The sequence below is a fragment of the Lolium rigidum genome, chromosome 2 (genome assembly GCF_022539505.1).
Source record: "Lolium rigidum isolate FL_2022 chromosome 2, APGP_CSIRO_Lrig_0.1, whole genome shotgun sequence".
In the NCBI taxonomy this organism is placed as follows: Eukaryota; Viridiplantae; Streptophyta; class Magnoliopsida; order Poales; family Poaceae; genus Lolium; species Lolium rigidum.
This window is the reverse complement of record NC_061509.1, coordinates 198,063,842-198,072,008: the sequence shown is the minus strand read 5'-3', so window position 1 is coordinate 198,072,008 and position 8,167 is coordinate 198,063,842.

The window sequence follows — 8,167 nt, the reverse complement described above, 5'->3', positions numbered from 1 at the left end:
TAAAAGTTCTCACTCCCCCTTAGCCGGAGAAGTCTTGCCCTCTGGATCTTTTTCCTTGGCGCCTTCGGCCGGAGAAGACACGTCTTCATCACTTTCTTTTTCAGAAGCAGCAGTGCTGGTCTTGGGTTCCTCTTGGGGAGCATCCTTGGAGCTGGTCCAGGTAAACTGGGTTCCGGATTCCGCAGGTCGCGCCTTGGCAGCAAGTTCCTTCTGAAGTTCCGCTTCTAAGGGCTCGTCCGCAGGAAGGACGACCTTGTCGTAGAATTCCTCGTGCCGGATCCTGCGCGCAATACGGGTGTCGTAGCCGCTCACTGCATCCAAGAGCGCGCTAACATCCGCATCCGGAGGAACGCCCGTGGTTACCTGATCAAGATCAAGATCCGCATTATGTGCTAGGCACATGGTCAAGGACATTGCAGCTGCGCCTCGGGCTGATGATGCTTGCAGATCCGTCACTAGCTCCGGCAGAACATCCATCTTTCTAATAAGTTTCCGGACGTCGCAAGTGCGGCTCCTCTTGATGGATAAGTTATAACATATCTTGCGGGAGGCGGAGATGAGATCTTTGCAGTCATCGCCTGCAAGTTGAAGAAGGTCATCACGTGGGTACAAATTCCGGCGCTCTTCCGAATACCCAAGTGGTTCTGCATAAAACAGTCAGGATATAAGCATACAGTTTTGAGCATAAAGTAAAACGTCGGAACAAATATCTGGGCAAGGTTCCAGTATCGGTACCCAAGATGTTCTCATTGAGCAAATCCCAGTGCTGTTCCGCGGTCTCCATATATTTCCGGAGTCCGTTGAGCTCTTTTTGCTGCCTCCTGATGGTCTCGCTATCAGCATTCTTCTTCAGTACCAGCTCGCCCTTTTCCCTGATATGCTCGGAGTTTTTCTCCGCCAGCTGCTTTTCGGCTTGCTCCCTCTTAAGTTCCGCCTCCTTTAGCTTCGTCTCCAATTCTTGGTACGAGGAGCGCAGGTTCTCAAGTTCAGTCGAAGCTGTTGCCAGGGAGGAGGATGCGCCTATAATAACATAAGTTAACAGCAAATTTAAAGTCGGAATTTGGTTAATGACGAAGAAGGCGGAAACCAACCTTGGGCGTCCGCCAGTTGTTTAGCCAATTTTGCATTCTCATCCTTCAGGGTCTGGATATTTTCCGCCTGACTCAGAGTAACGCGGCGCTGCAAGGCAATGTTCTTGTGCAGTTCGTAGTGCAGCGCCTGCTGTTCCTGTAAAATTTAAACAGTGCAGGAGTAAAAATTCCGCCTGTAGTAGTGGTTTCTTTTAAAAGCATCATTGCCGGAACCTTTCCGCCATAATGCTTGGGGGCTACCGGTTCATTCTAAAAAACTTTCCCGGAAGTAATCTTTCTCTAAGCATCTAAGCGCTAACTACTTTTTCAGTTTCCGCTTACATGCTTGGGGGCTACTGGGGAGTACCTTTTGCTTGCAGATGAGCTGGTCGCAGAACTGGCCAACATTTTTCTTGAAGTCTTGGATTTCCGACGTCCTGGAATCAGGTTTCCCCGGCGTTGTTCAGCATGGCGTTAAGCAGGTCTTGTTGAAGCTCCCACTTCTCCGCCTCAGTCAGCTTGTTGAAAAACTTAGTGGCATAGGCCTTTGGGGTGGAAGTGGTGTCAGCCGGATCTCCAAAGTTCTTCGGAAAAACGACCATGTCGCCAGCGCCTTCTCCAGCTTTCTCGGAAGAAGTTACTTCAACCTCTCCTTGGACTTGTTTTTCCGCCTCTTCTTGGGCAGGGCCTTTGGCCTTAGGGTCTTCTTCGCCCGCATGTCCGCTGCTAACCGGAATTATTTCCGGTGGAGTGTTTGCGGCAGGTGGGGGAGATGGATCCGCCTGAGGGGGCGACGGTTGGGGAGTTGGGTGGGAGACGCTTGGTGGAACTGGAGTAGAGGGACCAACAGCCGGAGATTTCTTCATGTATTTTGTGATGGGCTCTTGGCTGGTGGTCCGCGTGGCGGTGATTTTCGGATTCCCGCGAACAAGTGAAAGGGTTTAGACAAGAGATAATTTCGCTAAGTTAAAATCGCATCATGCTCGGAAACTTACGGGCGCCGGGGATGATGGGGCGCGTGCCTTGGCCGGCCGTTGAGAGCATCCTTATACGCGCACGCTCCGCTTTCCTTGAGTCTAGCGGAGGTGGTTTTACCGTCTTCGGTTTCTTGGCGGAGGCCTCGCCGCTAGCTCCGGCCTCAGAGCCGGAAGCCTTGGCGCGGGGACGCTTTGTAGGTCGAGGGGCCGCCTTGCGAGGTGCCTGTTCCTCTTCCTCCTCATCGTCATCCGGAACCTCCTCCGCCGTGTCTTCGGTGACGGGGACGCGGAGAATGGTGCGAAAGTTTTCCTCCGCCAAAGTGTTGAGCTGGAAGGAAGATGAATAAAAGTTAAGTTAAACATCCAAAAACTTGTGAAGTTTGAAGCAGCGAAAAGAACAAAGCTTACCGGAGGACACTGGTCGTTTGTATAAATGTCTTTGGTCGGTTCCGGGACCTGTTGGCCCCTCGGAATCTTCACCAACGTCTTGATCCTTCTCTTCGGAGAGTCGGCCGGAAGATCGTGGCGGGTAACCCGGAGAAGATCATCCGCCCGGTATAAGCGCACATCGGGCGCGCGTTGTAGCGTAGAGGCTGGATTCTCCGGGAGAACCAGCTAAGTGTGAGCTGGGCTCCGGTTAGTCCGTCGTGGACTAGCCAGGAGATTCTCCGCGCAGCCTTCTCCAGGATTGGGGTCTGGGCGAGCGAAGGGACGAAGCTCCAGCTTGCAAGTTCTTCCGGAGGTTCGTTGACGAACTGAGGCAGACCCTCATGGACTTTCGGAACTGAGGCATTCTTCTCATAGAACCATCCGGCGTTCCAGTACCGGACGGATTCGTGCGAGTCATGGGGAGGGTACATGCGGCTAGGGCGGAGCATAAACGTCATGCTTCCGCAGTTCACCATTGCTTTCTCCTTGGTTTCTTTCTTCACCCGGAAAAAGAATTGCCACAACTTGACGTCTGGCCGGATCCCAAGATGTCCTTCGCAGAGAGTCACGAAGTTGGACAAGAGAAGGTATGAATTTGGGCAGATGTTGTGGGGCTGGAGCCCGTAGGTGTTGAGGATAGAGAGAAAAAACTCCGAACAAGGGAAGTGAAAGTCCGCGTTCCACCCAAGCCTTGGTCATGACTATTTCTCCGGCTTCTGGCTTGGGGACGACGGAATCACGAGTGAAACTCCAATGTGAGGAGATCATTCCTTCGTTCTGGAGCTCCCTAAGCTCCACGTCGGTAGTTTCGCAAGGCCACCATTGACCCCGTTCTCCTTCGCGGATCCGGGCCTTGGACGCCTTCTTGTTTTCCGCCTCCCGCACCTTTGCCGCCATCCGAGCTTGTCCCTCGAGTTCTTCTTGGAGCTCTTGGAGGGTAGGAATCCGGCTTGGAGCGGTGCTGGAAGATGCGGAAAAAGGTTGAGCTAGTCTGATGTCGGAAACATACGGTGGCAGGAATGATATGGGATCCGGGCATATGGGTTCTATTTGGTTGGGATCCGGGCTACTCGAAGAGCTACCAGTGCAAAGTGACGATTCGAGTGGCATGCTTCCGGCTGCACCCATACAAAGTGTTTGAGTACCCGGATCACTAAGCCTATCTTCTACACTAGGTTGCCTTCTACAAGGCCGGCGTACTTACCGCTAATGGCGCGGTGGCTCGACGGAGCTCCGGCGGAGATGAGGTCGCCGAACTTGAAGGAAATCGACCCGCGTGACCACGAATCGGCGGCGGAGCGAGTTTCTCGTTCAAACGTGAGAATCTTGGTGCGAGGGGAGCCTTGGTTCGGCGGCGCGCGAAGTTCACCGTGACGAAGTTCGCCGGAGTCAAGATCTGGCGGGCGGCGCGGCGCGAGGAGGAAGACGATGTGGTGAGAGGGGGTGAAAGAATGAATTTTTACCGGGCCGCGGGGTATTTATAGGCCGCGCTCGGAGATTCGGGATCCGGATCCAACGGTGGAAACTGAACGGTCGCACCGTTGGATGGATGACACGTGTTTAGGTCAAATGCGGTAAAACGACGTGGAGGTAATTTAACCATGCACTCTCGAAAATTCCGGCTGAAGATTTGCATCTGCGAAAATTTAGCGCGGGAAATAAGGAAGTTGTGCGCGGGAAATACGGAACTTCCGTTGTTGAGTATGATCTGAAGATGAAGGATTTCCGAAGCCGTTTGAGTCTTTTAAGATTCCGGGTAATTTCGTGAAGATAAGTTGTCTCTCATTCGAGCAGGGAGTAACCCGGAAATGTTCTTTTGAACGTCGATGGATGAAGTCCCGCGAGATGGGAGCATTTTCCGGCTTTAAGTTGGAAAAAGAAGAAAATGCAAAGTTGGAGCTCTTCAAGTTTCTCCGCGTTACCAACGTTTGCCGGAGATTATAATGAACCAGCAAGGCGGAAACTGCAGGTGAAACTCGGAGAACTCTGGGGGCTACTGTTGTGGGTATACTTCATAGGTGTACCATCGACGAGTGCCTAGATCCGGCAAGCCCGGGTGGCCCACGGACGGTGATGAGGCATGTGGCCCATCGGGCGGCCCAGTTGCTGTTGATCATGAAGGAAGAAGTTCAGCCCAGGATCAGCAGGCCGGATCCGTACCGACATAGGAGTAACCCGGATCCATGGAGGCCCATGAGGAACCCGGATCCAGGACGACGTGTATGGAAGGCGGATCCGTGACGTGCACGGCAAGATATTGTACCGTAGCTAGGCTATCTGTAATCCGGCTAGGACTCTCCATGTAAACCCTAGATCCGTGCGCCTTTATAAGCCGGATCCCGGGAGCCCTAGAGGCACAACCACAACTCATTGTAACAACGCGAAAGCGCCCGGATAATTCCGGACAAGCAGCAGTAGGCCCCGTCATCGAGCAGGTGTTCCGAAGCTGGGTAACTCGCGTACCACCGTCCCGTGTGCACTCCGCCCTATGGCCCCTACTTCTTCTCCCCCTCGTGAGGATCCCTCCTCCGAGGTACCGTCGATTAGGCAACGACAATAATGGCTCCCACATATTCAATGATGACTTAGTGATCGATTGAACCATTTACATACGATGCCAATTCCCTTTGTCACGCGATATTTTACTTGTCCGAGGTTCGATCATCGGTATCTCCATACCTTGTTCAACCTCGTTACCGACAAGTACTCTTTACTCGTACCGTGGTATGTCATCTCTTATGATCCAATCATATGCTTGCAAGCTAATCGGACGACATTCCACCGAGAGGGCCCGAGTATATCTATCCGTCATCGGGATGGACAAATCCCACTATTGATCCATATGCTTCAACTCACACTTTCCGAATACTTAATCCCATCTTTATAACCACCCATTTACGCAATGGCGTTTGATGTAATCAAAGTACCCTTCCGGTGTAAGTGATTTACATGATCTCATGGTCGAAGGACTTAGTCAACTATGTATCGAAAGCTTATAGCAAATTGAACTTAATGACTTGATCTTATGCTACGCTCATTTGGGTGTGTGTCCATTATATCATTCACCCAATGATATAACCTTGTTATTAATAACATCCAATGTTCATGATCACGAAACCATGATCATCCATTAATCAACAAGCTAGTTATACAAGAGGCTTACTAGGGACTCCTTGTTGTTTACATAACACACATGTATCAATGTTTCGGTTAATACAATTATAGCATGGTATGCAAACATTATCATAAACACAAAGATATATTATAATAACCATTTTATTATTGCCTCTTGGGCATATCTCCAACGAGTCTCCCACTTGCACTAGAGTCAATAATCTAGTTTACATTTGTAAAGATATAACACCTTGGCCTTCTGGTGCTTTATCATGTTTTGCTCACGGGAGAGGTTTTAGTCAACGGATCTGACTGTTCAGAAACGTATGTATTTTGCAATTCATTTGCGTCTCTACGCATCACTCATTTTCCAAATGAGTCGGCATTAATTGTATATGCTTAGTCCTCTGGTGGAACCTTAATTCCGTGGTATGAAAATAAGTCACTAATATTGTCATACACAATATAGCTTCAAAGTTCTGACACTATCGAAACTACACCAAGTTCTCAAAGAACTCCTCGACTTAACATCCTCAGTCATTGTCAAAACAATGACATACTCTGCCTTCGTTTGTAGAATCCGTCACAATATTTAGAACTGATCTAAATCTAGCATAGACTTCTTCTAGCTCATTGTGCTACCTTTTAAACAACACTTAGCCTAATTGAGATTGAAATTTTATTTTTATATGTGATCAAACTAATATCGGTGCAACACCTTACAGCGATTTGTTTGTCATTACCCCATATAAAACTATATATATATATCCTTGGTTCTTCTAAAGCACACAGGGATATTCTTACTATTTGTCCAATGATCATCACATGAATCATTCTGGTATATGCTCCTAACCTTTTAGAGCACAGGACATCTGATTTTGTACATATTATTCGTGATCTAAAATCACTCATGTGTTTTTACTCATCGAGTGTCAAATACACTCAAGTCTTGTTAAACCTTCACATGGAAAAGAACACCTTCTTAATATTTTTATATTGAACTACTTCAATTTTCATTCTATGTACTTTGACTTAAACTTATTATGTGTTTCAATCTATCTTCATAGATCTTGAGACTAAATATGTTTCAGTCCATATCCTTTCATTGAAATTAATTCTCAATGAAACCTTTTAATTACATCAAGTACATGATCACATTATTTTTAATCAACGATATGTCATCTACATAAAGTATTATAAATATGTCTCAGCGCTCCCACTTAATTTCTTGCAAATGCAAGCATCCTCATCGTTTCTAATGAAATCAAAACTCTTTTTGATTATTTCATCCGGTGAAGATTCCAACTCCGCGATACTCATTTCATCCAATTGAAGTTTGTATACCTATCTAGTATTCCACGGACCAGCAAAACTCTTGGTTGTATCTAGTATACATCCTTCATACACACTTCTGGTAAGGAATGTATTTCTGCCATCCTACTGTCATATCTCATAAAAGAAATATGTAGCGATTACTAGCATAATCCACATAGACTATAAGCATTGCGGCTACCTCGACACCGGCACCCGACCACAACATCGACCACGGCACCCCCCTCGTGCGGCTACCCCGGCCAAATTTGCAGCACCGACATGCTCTCGGCTACCTCGACATCGACACAAAGGGCTATCACCTCGCATGAGCATGATACGTCCATTTTGCATCACTATTTTATATCATAATTTACTGTTATTCATTGATATATTTCATATTTAGAGATGATACTTATGTTATTTCATCTATTTTGCATGTTTCATGATTATTGGAGAATCGCGCACCGGAGTCAGGATTCTGCTGGAAAAAGCACCGTCAGAATGCAATATTTCGGAAGATCAGCAATTGACGGAAATTATACGGAAAATCTTATTTTTCCAGAAGATGGAGACAGCCAGAAGGAGGAGCCGAGGAGGGCCGCCATGGGCCCCTCCATAGGCCGGCGCGGGCCCAGGCCTAGCCGCGCCGCCTTGTGGGGAGGGGGCCCACAGCCCCCTCTGGCCTCCTCTCCTTCGCGTACTTCTTCGTCCCGAAAACCTAAGCTCCAGAGGATAGTCGCGAAGAGTCACGGCCCGCCTACGCGGGCGGAAAAACCGAGAGAGAAAAGAGCTCTCCGGCAGGCTGAAATCCGCCGGGGAAATTCCCTCCCGGAGGGGGAAATCGACGCCATCGTCACCGTCATCGAGCTGGACATCATTGGGATCATCATCACCATCATCTCCATCATCATCACCGCCATCTCCACCGCTGCACCTCGTCACCGCTGTAACAATTAGGGTTGGATCTTGATTGTTTGATAGCGGAAACTCTCCCGGTATTGATTTCTACTTGTTATTGATGCTATTGAGTGAAACCATTGAACCAAGGTTTATGTTCAGATTGTTATTCATCATCATATCACCTCTGATCGTGTTCCATAAGATGTCTCGTGAGTAGTTCGTTTAGTTCTTGAGGACATGGGTGAAGTCTAAATGTTAGTAGTGAATTATGTTGGGTAATATTCAATGTTATGATATTTAAGTTGTGGTGTTATTCTTCTAGTGGTGTCATGTGAACGTCGACTACATGATACTTCACCTTTA